Raw genomic sequence first — 13,006 nt, forward strand, 5'->3', positions numbered from 1 at the left:
GCCTAGCATCCATGAACCCGCCCTTTAGCACGTAACCAATGCCCTCGTCCTACGTCAGCCTTTCGAAACACACATGGCAAAGCAGGAGCAGGTTATGAAAGGGTCTTGAGCACCAGACTAAGGCAAGCCACCTTTATTGCTAAACAGCAGGAAGCTATGGAAGGCTTCTGAGCAGAGGAGTTACAGAATCACATCTATATTTCAGACAAAGAAAGCTGGCAGCTATGAACAAGATGGACTTGAGGGGGTAGTCAAGGCAGAAAGATCAGTTGGGGTAATATTGCAATATCCTAGATGATGAAATAGGGCAGAGGCACAGCCACTAGGGAAGGAAGAATCAAGCTGCAGATGGGAACCGCCCTGCAAGCAGGCCTGTCCAGATGGGGGGCCATCTAAGAGGCCTTGGCTTGACACCCACCAATGGACCTAAGCACGGTGCTTCCCCATCCTCAAGTGGGGCTGTGCCTTCTGCACATCTGGCCCAAGACATCCCAGATAGGTGGTTCCCAGGGGCCTGCCTCAGAAGTTGTCCTTTCTGGGCCCACCACACAGTCCTCAACCCTCCAGCTCAAGCCACTGACACTTCGAGTACACAGTCACCCACCAGCTCTAGTCTCACACTTCAGCCCTGGCTGTGGAAAGCTTGGGCCTCTTCTCTGTTAATTTTCTCCAACTCCTCAGAGGCTGGGCCTCAGGCCCAGTGAAGTCACAGTCTGGGAGGCAGCCCTGGCTCCCAGCCCTCCCACGGAGGCTATATTTGGAGCAGGACAACTCCCAGCAGACACACTTGGGACCCACCCTGCAGCGCAGCCCCAACCGATGGTACCAAGTTTCCAAGCAGTGTGGGTGTTGCTCACGTTTTCACTTGTTTGTTCATTCATTCATTCATTCGTTTATCCATTCCACAGATATTTATTGACCACCCCCCCAGCAGATTGTAGCAGGATAGAGGGTGGGCACATACACGTGCATGCGTATATATGGGCACCCAGGTCTAAACAGGGAAGGCAGCACACACTCTGGGCACTCTCCCTCAGGGTTCAATGGCCTGGTGACTCAGAATCAGAGGCACGTGGTGTCTGCAGGCACCTGTGTGCGCGTGCATGCAGGCACGTGCTCTCTGAGGAGGCATCTATGACTCAGTCGCACCATGTCTGTGTGTACCTGCGCGTACCTGCGTGGATGTGTCTACGTGTGCAGGTGGGGCAGAGGCTCTGGCCCCCAGGGGATGGGGGAAATGGTTGTGACTGACTCAGCTGCATATGGTGACTGGGGTGCCCGCAGGCCAACTGTGACTTTATGCCCTTGCTCACTTGTCAAGTCAAATCACCCGTGTTAGGTGCAAATATTCTATAGGGAGGAAGAAGAGGCCCTGAGCAGGAGACACTTAGCTGTCTGGATACAGCCCCATCTGTCCCAGGGGTGCCCCACCTGCCCCTCCACTGAGGTACAGGGCCCCCCATCTCAACCCCTCTGGCTTGGCCTCCAGGAGGCTCGGTGGCCACGCCCCACATGGACTCTGCCAGCACCCTCATCCACCAGGCCCAGAGAGGCAGGACTGCCAGCTTAATCGTCTTCCTACCACACAAAAGCTCTTCTGTTTCCACCATGATGGCATCTTTCTCCAACACCCGAGCCCAGGCAGAGCTCAGCAAGAGAAACTGGGAACCTCTTCTGACCTCTGGGGCTCCAGACCCACCGCCTGGGCCATCGCCCTGCCCCCCCCCCATCTCCTCATCTGCGTCCCTTGCCCTCTCTCTGCCTGGCTGTCTCTCCTTATCTGTCCCAGGGTCTGTCTGTGTCTCTTCTCCAGGCAGGCTGTCTGCAGCGGAGGCTCCCCAACAACAGAGGTGCCGACAGCGAGGGGGTGTGCGGACACTCCGGGTCCTTTCTTGAGCCTTATCAGAAAAGTGAAGTGACTGCTCAGGGCTCAGGCTGGAATTTCGCCCTGGATGACCTTACTCGGTTTGCTGGGGCCTCCCTGGGGACAGCTGGGGTCAGGCCAGGCAGGAAACAGGCCCTTGCTTGTTGGCTGCTCCTCCTCCCTCCTCACCCACTCTCACCCAAGCCAGACGGCCGGCAGACTCCAGCCAAGCGTGTCCACAGAGGGCAGAGGGCTGCCCCTTTCTGAGATGCCTACAGCAACAGGGCCCAGGGCTGTTTGCCCCAGGGAGGGAGGCGGGGGGAATGGGGGAGCATGCATGACTAACGTGCCTCCAGGCGCCAACAGGGCCCTCCTTAGGGCCCCCCCCCCCCAAGGAGGAAATCCCCAGGGGCTGAGCCAGAAGCGGGGGTGCTCTCACCCTTCCCTCACGAGGCCCCCCGGCTGGCCAGCACTTGCCCGCACATGCACGTGCCAGGAATGACGGAGTGGCCCTGGAGCCTGGGCACCTGGGTTTTGTGTCCCCTTGGGCAACTGCTTAACTCTGAGCCTCACCTCCTTCATCGGTAAACTAGGAGAGCAGCGCTGAGTTCCCGGAGTGTTGAAGATAAAATGAGCTTGCGGCGGGGCTTGCTCCCTTGGGCCGCGGGACTGGGGGCTTCCTCCAGCCCGGGCCCTCGCCCCGCCCGCGGGAGCCGGGAGCAGCACGCCTCCGGCCGGGACGGTCCGCGGCGCACGCCTGCCCCCTGGCGGCCATGCGGATCCTGGCGGCCGGCACTAGGGCATTTTCCCGGCCCGCGGGCTCTGGGTGTGGGATTTTCCGGGGCAGGTTAGAGCGCAGGCAGGGAACTCTGAAGTTGGGGGTTTTCTAGCGTCTCCGTTCACATGAAGTTTCCCAGGGTTCGTTGGAAGAGAAGACTGGGATTGGCAGCACGGGGGTGGATGGTCCAGATTCCATGTATGCTGGTGTTAACTTTAAGAAGAAAGGGAAACGAGTCCCTAACCTCAGGATTGTTGTTTAGTCGCTCAGTCGTAGCCGATTCTTTGCAACCTCATGGACTGTGTAGCCCACCAGGCTCCTCTGTGGGATTCTCCAGGCAAGAATGCTGGAGTGGGTTGCCATTTCCTTCTCCAGGGGATCTTCCTGACCCAGGGATTGAACCCGAGTCTCCTGCAGTGGCAGGTGGATTCTTTCCCGCTAAGCAGGAGACCCGGGTTTGATCCCTGGGTTGGAAAGATCCTCTGGAGAAGGAAATGGCAACCCACTCTAGTACTCTTGCCTGGAAAATCCCACGGACGGAGGAGCCTGGTAGGCTACAGTCTATGGGGTCGCCAAGAGTCAGACACGACTGAACGACTTCACTTCACTTCAAGCCACCAAGGAAGCCCAACCTCAGGATAGGGTTAGGTGAAAGCCACCAATGAGAGGAGAATTGTGGTCAATCAGCTCTGATGGAGCCCAAGTGAAGTCGCTCAGGTGTGTCTGACTCTTTGCAACCCCCATGGACTGTAGCCTACCAGGCTTCTCCGTCCATGGGATTTTCCAGGCAAGAGTACTGGAGTGGGTTGCCAGATGGAGCCCAGGGGGACTGTATTGGTGAGGCATTTGAGAACAAGGATTTCTTTCAGAAAAAGGCTATTTACAAGCCAGCTTTTATGAGGAGGACACCCGCCCTTCCCCAGCACTGGACTGGACTTTGGGAGTGTTCAGGGCTGAAATGCCGGAGGGAGCCATACCCCACTGCTGTTGAAGGGGAACCAGGAAGAACATCCAGTGGTGATGGGGCTGCAGCCCTGGGTGAGTCCCCAGAAGGACATGGAGAACAGCTGTGGCCACCACAGAAAAAAGCTGTAATGACCATCAAGGAAGCCATATAAGCCCTGAAGGAAGAGCAGAGCCTGGGGGTCCTTGGTCTCTACCCCAGGCCCTTGAGATCCACCTCACAGCTGCTGGGGCCATCCGAGTGGTTGGTGTGGTGGGACGTGGGAGGCACCTTCACTGGAGGCCCTCACTCGTTCACTCAGAAGTGACACTGGCCTGTGGAGGGGGAGCCATGCAGGACTGACCCACCTCAGTCACCTGCAGGATTTTCCCAGAGCTTGCCACTCTGTCAACAAAATCCCCACTAGGGAGACCAGCTCTGGCCAAGATGGAAAGCCCCTCACCACAAGACTTTGTAACTAGATGCAGAGACAAAATGCCAGTCAGAACATGTCTGTGAAGCTGAGAAACCCGAGAGGGCTGTGCGTAGCCTCACCAGTGAGAGGGGGGGCGTTGTGTGCGCCCAGGTGTGACACCCTCAGGACACACCCCCTGTGAGAACACAGACCCCCGGCCCAGCTCACCTGAGGTGACTCCGCAGGGAACTGTGATTAGGACCCAAGTCTGTATCATTCTGAAATTCAGGTCCTTTCCAACTCAGTACTTTTTTTTTTTTTTTAAAATATTGAAAAATCCTGCCCATTCATCAAAATCGTTAACATTGTACTTATTGATCTACCATCCTCATCAAATCTCATCATGATGCAATTTTCCTTCCATTTTGTAAATTTATTTTCAATTTCAAATATTTTCAATTTAAATTTATTTTCATTGCTTTACAATGTTGTGTTAGTATCTGGTGTACAACATGAATCAGCCATAAGTATACATGTATTCTCCTCCCTCTTGAGCCTCCAGTATTTAATTTTACAAATCTTAATAGGGTTATTCCTGGCAATACATTGTATTTAATATCTACCAAACTATGGATGAATCATTTGATATTTATATGCAAATGAACCTTTCCTGGTCTTTCTTTGCTTATTTATCCATCTAAGAAGGGGCCTGTATTATGGATCTTACACATTCCTAGAAATATGAAATGTCAGAATTATCCTACTATTTAAGGTAATAGCCACAGCATATATAGGTTGTATCTTACCATGAGGTTACAAATCCTTTTGAGGGGCAACAGTCATTACCAATCTCCTTTTCAGCAATTCCTTACATTGGCATTAACCAAGCCAAATGAATCTTGGGAGGATTCTCAGTTGACAAAAGCCACTCACCCTATTCATCACCTTCCACTTTATCCTCCCATTCATTATTGCCGCTTTAACAGTTCTTCACCCATTACTACTACATAAAACAGGCTCTAATAGTCCAACAGGGATCTCATCCTATATGGACAAAATGCCACTTCAGCTACACTAGACAATTAAAAATACCTCGGTTCTCTTGTAATCTTAGCTTCTAATCTTCAGTACTTGCCTCCTTACTAGTGTTGAATTATCACAGGGATAAAAATTGGTTAATTTTCCAATTTCTAATTCTTCTAGCAAACTCCTCTTGCCCAGTATTTCCTACCTGGGTAGTACCTGAGATGGGGAACATGAGCTCATTCAAGCTGCCATGACTTATCTACGGACCAAAGCAGTACACTGGACTGCACTGCAGCAGGGGTCATCAAGATGCTCTGGGGGTGTATTGCATACCTTCCAGTTTTCTTCATTTCTGAATTGAATTTTCTTTTCTTGATGTTGATCTCCTTCATATCACCTCAAGGTTTCGACTTGTGAAGGAACAAGTATGATGGGGATAGCAGTCTTGAAAGGAGATATTGTACATAAGCAGAAGAGCAAAGGACCCGCCCATTTAGATACTTTGCTGTAAGCGTCCAGGTTTGTTTCTCATAGGGAAATCTCACCCACCCGGCACGTTGGCTCCTAAGGAACCGCTGTTGTATGCAGCTCATCAAGCGTTGAACTCTATGTAGCCTTATTGGGAATATGGGAAAGAAGAAAGCCGCAGAGTGGTCCCTTCAGTCTGGGGAAGATCTGGATGATTCTACGCAAGCGGAAACGACTTGAGATTTCTGTGTGGACACACCACTACCAGTCAGTCCGTCTTCAGCTGACTGAATGCTGTCTAGTAGCCCTTCTCCAAGGCACGGGTGCAGTGTTCTGGTTTCACCACAGATTTTCTACTGATTTCATTTTTGGAATCTGCTTGTAGACTCCAGGTCCCTTTAGTTTCTTTGTTTCTTTCCAGGTCCCTTTAGTTTCTTTGTATTACAACCTTTGTTTCTTTAAAAACACTTGTGTTTCATATTTAAAGCCTTGTATTAGTCAATGATTCTTATTTGAACCATTTGCCATTACGTAAAGATAAATACTTATTTGTGCTTTAAAACTCATGTAGGAAAGTCTTGGGGGAAAAAAAAGTAACATGAATAGAAAGACAAATCACTGATCACCCATGTGGTATCATTGGACAAAGGGCATCTACTGTCTAAGACAGACCTACTGTCTGAGAACTATAGTTCTTATACCAGTAACTAGCATTATTAAAAATAACCTCCTAAAATGGAGAGTCTTTGTAGTATATCTGTTATTTTATTCTTCTAAATCAGGGAAAGAAAATAACATATCTCCCTGTGATGCAAGTAAGAAGCTCCAGCTCTACCATCAGCACCCAAAACTGAAATTCTACTTAAATGAATCCCTAAACAACTTGTTTATGAGACAATAACAGTATCTTAAAGTACTTTTAGTATTAAAAAACAATATCTTAAAAACTAATATTCCTATGTACATTGTGGATTATGTGACCTTCCACGTATATAAGTACACATGCTTTTTCATATGTAACATGTATAATCATGAATTAATTATCTACCGCATGTTCATGAGCATGTACATCAGCTTATTATTACAGAACACATTAAACAGTTCAATTCCCATTAGATTCCAGTCCCTACAAATATTCACAGGGGTAATTAAATGATGATTATATAGGGCATAGATTTGTGTGTCTGTATTTTATGTTGGAGTACAGTCAATTAACAATGTTGTAATAATTTCAGGTGGACAGCAAAGGGATTCAGTCATACATATAAATGTATCCATTCTCCCCCAAACTCCCCTTCCATCCAGGCTGCCCCATAACTTTGAACAGAGTTCCCTGTGCTATACAGTAGGTCCCACTTAGTACTTGTGAAAGCCAAGCATTGACCAGTTAGAACCTCAGGCTGTGAGGGCAGCCACTGTAGAAAGAAGCCATTCATGCAGACCCTTTATCTTACAGCTAATAGTGCTGTGAGAACAGGGCCTTGGGGCTCGGGGATGAAATCTTCTACACCTTTTCTGGGTTCCGGGCATGCTCCCTGAGAAGAAATATTTCAGATGCATATGCCCTCCGTGGGGGAGCAGACAGCCAAGGTTGGCAGCACTGTGCAGCTGCTAGGAGGAGGGGGTGGGCCTGGGCTCCGGAGCGGGTGGGCGGACAGGTGAGCATGGGGCTGGCAGCAGTCCTGGCAGCCCTGAAGATAGACTGTGGGCTTCAGTCCAGGGTGGGCCTGGTTGACACAGGAAGGGTAGCGACCTTGAGAACAGAGGAGGAAACAGAAACTGGGGCTCCAAGAAGACTGCTCTCAGAGACCCACTGTGGGCGAGACTGGCCAAGACGGTGGAAAAGAAAAGCCCTGAGCTCACCTCTCCCGGGTACACCGAAATCACAACGATCCACAGGACAACCGTCAATGGAAAAGACCAGAACCTGCCAGGAAAGACCTTCTACAGCCAAAGACACAAAGGAGAGTTGCTGGAGCTGCTCCAAGTCTTTGCTCAAAACCCATGTGTGAATCACCACCCTTTAGCAGGACTGTCCTTGCTCACAACTGCCACCTCCCCCACCGTTAGCAGGAGGGGACATGAATCTAAGTGAAAGGGTCCAGAGATAAGAAATGAAACGACACACACCCAAAAAGAAAACCCCACAAAAATGGATATTTAAGTTTACAAGCTAAAAGCTCTCCTCCGATAATCCTACTCTTCCAGAATCTGGTAGAAAACCACGGTACTAGCTTATACCATCAGTTCAATTTACTCTAACTTCTGGGTTTCAACAATGAAACACTGACGGCAAATTTCAAACATGACTAGCTCCCAATTTACTGCCTCCATAGAGCTTCTATGTTTTCAACCAGTGTTCTGACGATAGGCTTTTATTCTGTTAAGAATATATTTTAGTGATATACCAACTTGGGTTGTATATCAAGATTTTATTTCGGTGACTGCCGGGAGCCACCACGGGAGATCCCAACCCATGCCAAAGGTCATGCGGAAGAGACCTGACAGGCAAAGGCAGATCAGGCCTCCAGGGACCCCCTGAATCTGCTCGAGCATCTACCCCAAAACCGAAATCTGTCTACTGTTTATTATATTATGCCTTTCACCAACTCTTCTGTCATTAACAGGGGGCTATCCCCGACCACCTTTCTCTGGAAAAAAATCAACTTAGGGCTTTAGTTAATGGGCATGATACGAGTATTTCAATTCAAACCCCTCTGTTAGCATTCTAGCTTGCCTGACAGGTTTATCCATACTCTTGGAATTAACACACATGATTGTTCACAACTCCCCAACCTTGAAAGGCACGGGAAACCTAAACATTCTAAAAGTCCTAATGAGCACAGAGTCCTTTAAGGGATGAAAATTATTAGAATAGATAGTATTGGTAAAGGGCTTCATTATTGGGCCAATGCTTGCTGCCAAGTTCCCATATCCCTTATCCACTGTGCACCTGGAAGTGCATTGGTTAACATAGCTGGAATGTAAGAAAAACAAGCAGCAGCCTTGGAATTAACCACATCAGACCTTTGAGCTAATTGGTTCTTTGTCGTAACTCACTGCACCTTTGCTCCGTGAGAATGTAACTCTGTTTAGTACTTTCTGAGGCTGGGAAAAATAAAGAAGAAACACTTTAAGGGAAAATAAGTTTTCTGGTTGAGCAGCCTTTATCAAAAAAGGGTCATAAAATGTCCACAGGCCTCCAAGGCCAGAAGATAATGTACACAACATTGTTTATGGGAAAGGTGTGCAGAAAAAATCCTGGTTTTGATAAACAGATGTAATGTTTGGGCTGACTCTGTATGACTTTGCATCTTTCATTTCCCTCTATGTACAAGTCAAGGTATAAAAGTTCCTTAAGTTATGGGCCTCGCTCACCGAAGCTTGGTCTCCCCGTGTCGTTCTTTTTTCCTTTTCCCTCCTTTTCTCTCTCTGTTCTTCTTTCAGAATGACTCGTTGGAACACAGGAGCTTCATTGGCTTTCTGTGTTTATCAAGGAAGATCAAGCCCTGCTCTCCGCTTTGCTATCCTTATTACCTAAGCCATCATCCTGAGGGTACCCCTGGATCCTGCTGGGGCTGGACCCTGGCAGATGACATTTCAAAGATTGTTTTTTTAATCAGCCTTCTGGTAAAACTCTGTATTACTGAATAAGAAAAGCAGATTTTTAACGTTTAAAAAAAAAAAAAAGAAAAACCTAGATGGAACCAGCTAGCACCAAAGATGGTGCCTAGTCTGACCTCCAGCAGACCCTGAGTCTCATTATATGTTGAATTTACTACATTAGCATATTAAATAACACACCTACCAGTGGCCAAAACCAGATACCAAGGACCAAAAAGGGACGGTCAGGGGATGGCACCCCCACGGCCTCCTGCCCCTTCCCCACAGACTAAAGCACAGGCCTCCCCAGAGTCAGTCCCACTCCTCCTCCCTCTGTTGTTACTCTATAATTTAATCCCTCTTGCCAGGTGGGTGAGAAGTTGATTTGTGAACTTAATTCCTGCTTCTTCATTTTTTTGGCCACTGAGTAAAGCTTATGCTGTGTCAATTTCAACTTTGGTTTCATTGCTGGCTGCTTGAATCCCGACAGAAAAAGAACCCTACCCTGCCAAAGTCGAGAGCCTCAGCCAGGCTAGGCCCGAGTAGGGTCCACAGGACTTAATTCAACCAAAACAAGTAGGAGCAACAAACTCACGATATAATCAAACCCCATCAACCCGGGGTGGGGGCGACCCACAAACTGGAGAATAATTACATTGCAAAGATTCTCCCACAGGAGCAAGAATTCTGAGCCCCAAATCAGGCCCCACAGCCCCAGGGGTCCAGCACTGGGAACAGGAGCCCCCCAAATATTTGGCTTTTGAAGAACCAGCGGGGCTTAACTGCAGGAGCCTCTTGGGACCAGGGAGACAGACTCCACTCTCAGAGGGCTCACAAAGTCGCATGCGAACCTGGGCAAAAGCAGTAATGTGATAGACGCCTGGGCCAGACCTACCTGCTGGTCTTGGAGTCTCCTGGAAAGGCGGGGGCACAGCTGCCGCGCACCTTGAGGACAGACACTGGCAGCAGCCCTTCTTAGGAACTGTGTGGACGCTGGCGCTGGCTGAGGCTGAGGCTAGGGGACCGCATTTTGAAAATCTCCCTCCAGCTCATTAGCCTAACAACCTGCAGGTGCCTCAAGCCAAGCACCTAACTGGGCGGAGACATGGCCCAGCAAATGGGCTGCTTAAAGACCAAAGAGCCCACAGCTGCCTCCAGACTCAGCCCTGCCCACCATCGGGGCAGACACCAGAAGCAGAAAGCTGCAATGCCCCAACTGGACCCTGGCTGGCCCTGTCTACTAGCAGACCACCGCAACCTTCAGGACACGCCAGGCCCCTTACCCAAGTGAGTCAGGAACTGCTTCCACCCCCCGCAAATGATCTAAAATGAACTCCAGTATCCCTGGCCCTCCAGCCAGACTCCAGGGACCAGCTCTGCCTGCCAGTAACCCCAGGCCCTGGCTTCACCTGCCAGTGGGTGGGCAGCAGCCCCAGAGCCTTTGGGACCCTGACTCTGTCCTTCAGTGAGTCAGCACTAGCCTGGGCCTCCTAGGAAAGAAGGAACAAGACAAAGCCCCAGAAGAACAACTAAGTGAGGGGGAGACAGGCAGAGTTAAGCGACCTCTGGGACAACATCAGGGGGCACCAGTACTCAGAGTGGCCCCAGGAGGAGAAAGGGCCTGAGAAAATACTTGAAGAGATAATAGCGGAAAACTTCCCGAACCTGGGAAAGGAGTCACCCAAGTCCAGGAAGTGCAGAGAAGCCCACACAGGATGAACTCAAAGAGGAACACCTAAGACACCCTGTAATCAAGAGACCCATCATGGACTGCAGAGTGTTGACTGCGGGCAAGAGGCTGGGGGACCTGGGACAGGAAATGAGAGATTTAGATGGGGAAGAAGGGCAGGATGCGGGGCTCAGGGCTGACTGGAGTGAGGGCTGCTAGACAAAGCTTCCGTCTCCCACTCATCACGTCCTCCGGCCCTCATCCAGGCCCTGAGGACAGCTGTTGAGGAGGTGGACACAAACAGGGAGAAAGGCCTTCATTCCTGTGGGTGAACGACCCCGAGAATCAGTATGCTGCATCTACGTAGTAGACATGGAAGAGGAATCTGAGGCTAGCCCTGGATGGAATTCAGTGTCCACCACAGATCTACCCACTCCCCAAGAGCAAAGACTCAGCAACCTCAGAAAGGTCAGTGGAAGCTGGGCACAGGACAAGAAGGGGTCAGGGCCCACTCCTCCAGAGGGGTGATGCAGGGACACAGAACCAGCTGTGTGGTGGGAGACAGAAACACACCACGATAAAACCGTGTGACATCAAATGTATTTAAAGAACCCAGAGGAGGCAGGTGGCGTCATGAACCACATCCTAGAAGACGGTCAGCTGTTCCTGGGTAGATGTGGTTGGTCCCCTTCCAGGTCCTTCTCTGCAAAGGGAGGGCTTTGGACCAGCTGACCCCAGGGACTAGCCAGCCCAGCATTCTAGAGGCACTAGTTACAAAAGAGCAAACTACAAATCTTGAGTATAACGCTGATATATTTTACTTATGTAACCACTACCCATTTCCAGCATCCCAGAAGTTCACTTGTTTTCCAGTCAATAACTTTCCTTTCCACCCCCAGGTAACCACAATTCTGACTTCAAAAACCGCAAATTAGCTCTGCCGGTTCTAGAAATTAATATAAATGGGGTCAAACAGTATTTTCTGTGTTTGGCTTCTTCGTTCAACAGAATGTCTGTGAAATTCATCCACGTTGCTGTGAAATTCATCTCTCAGTAATGCTACTTTTAAATGAAGTATAGGATTCCTGTCTGAACACACCACATCCACAGATCTGTTTCAGCTGATGGGCACTGCGGTTGCTGCTGCTTTGGGTCATCCTGAACGAAGCTGCAGTGAACCCCCTGCAGGGTCTCCTTGTGGACACCTGCCTCATTGCCCTTGGGGGGACCACTGGCCTGCGGGCAGGTGTTGTCTCTAGCATGAGGAGATATCACCATTTTGCTTCCTAAGTTGAGGGGTGACTTTTATGGGTCTCAAAATGAATATAAAAATATAGAAGGAAGTAGAGGGAAGAGCAAGAGGAAAGAAATAGATGGACCTTAAAGTACTCCTAATACTGATTCTTGCAGTCAATGCTGAGGCCCTACTCTGATCTGGTAAAAGCTGGGCCGCGCCTCTTTCCCACTCCCCGTGGCCTGACGTCAACCCATCTCTGCTCTGCCAGGACAGCTGTGACTTGCTGGCACGGCTGTGGAGGCACGATGGAGGCTGTGCCAAGTGGAACAGGCACCGGTGCTCTGCGAGGGACATTACCAGCCGGGCCATAAATCTGCACACTCATTCCTCCCCAGCTGCTGAAATGGTTCCGACAGCCCCTCCCCACACTCAAGGTCATGGCAGCTTTACATTTCCTGCCTCAGCAGCCTGGATCCTAGGAAGACTTTAAAGCATATACAAAGCAACTCCCCGGGCACGTAAGCGGAAAGGGCCTTTACAGAGCCTCTGAAGCACAACGCCCCACATGGGGCGGCCTCGGCTCCCGCCCTCTGCCCGCTCACCGAGCACCCGGCCGCTGTCCTCGAACATGCATTCTACTTACACCAACGAGGTCAACTCCTGACACCCCTCCTAGGGAAACCCTGACGCCAAGAGCCTGTTCTGTTCTGGACCAGAACGTGCCTTTCTGCAGAGAATGTTTATCAGGCCAGGTAATTCTTTGTTACAAGGACCGTCCTGTGAATTGCAGGGTATATAGCAACATCTCTGGCTTCTACCCTCTAGATGCCAGGAACACTCCCAGTAGTGACCACCAAAAATGTCTCCAGACACTGCCCCTCCACATTTCAGCTTTCCAAGACATGATCAGGCTGCACTGAGTGGGCCTGCTTAATCCACAAAAGGCATTTTTTAATCTTGGCAACCGTGTAAAACAAAAACAAAAAAACCCACACTGTTTACT

General features: G+C 49.9%; 3 long non-coding RNA genes across 4 annotated transcripts in view; 2 read left to right on the plus strand and 1 right to left on the minus strand.

Annotated features, from left to right (window-relative positions):
* LOC147357750 (uncharacterized) overlaps positions 1-10,170 on the minus strand; it is a 64,790-nt gene extending 54,620 nt beyond the window's left edge. For both annotated transcript variants that reach the window (XR_015142080.1, XR_015142079.1), the window contains exon 1: positions 9,993-10,170. This is a non-coding gene — a long non-coding RNA (uncharacterized LOC147357750). The remainder of the gene's footprint in view (positions 1-9,992) is intronic.
* Positions 9,559-12,488, plus strand: LOC147357751 (uncharacterized). The gene is made up of 2 exons (XR_015142076.1): positions 9,559-10,384; positions 12,272-12,488. It is a non-coding gene; the product is annotated as an uncharacterized LOC147357751 (long non-coding RNA).
* LOC147357752 (uncharacterized) lies at positions 11,105-12,244 on the plus strand. Its single transcript, XR_015142081.1, has 2 exons — positions 11,105-11,234; positions 12,177-12,244. It is a non-coding gene; the product is annotated as an uncharacterized LOC147357752 (long non-coding RNA).
* Positions 12,489-13,006: the final 518 nt, after the last annotated feature.

This window comes from Bos grunniens, chromosome 15 (genome assembly GCF_055505025.1).
Source record: "Bos grunniens cultivar Pamir isolate PY7600 chromosome 15, Bosgru_T2T1.0, whole genome shotgun sequence".
Classification (NCBI taxonomy): domain Eukaryota; kingdom Metazoa; phylum Chordata; class Mammalia; order Artiodactyla; family Bovidae; genus Bos; species Bos grunniens.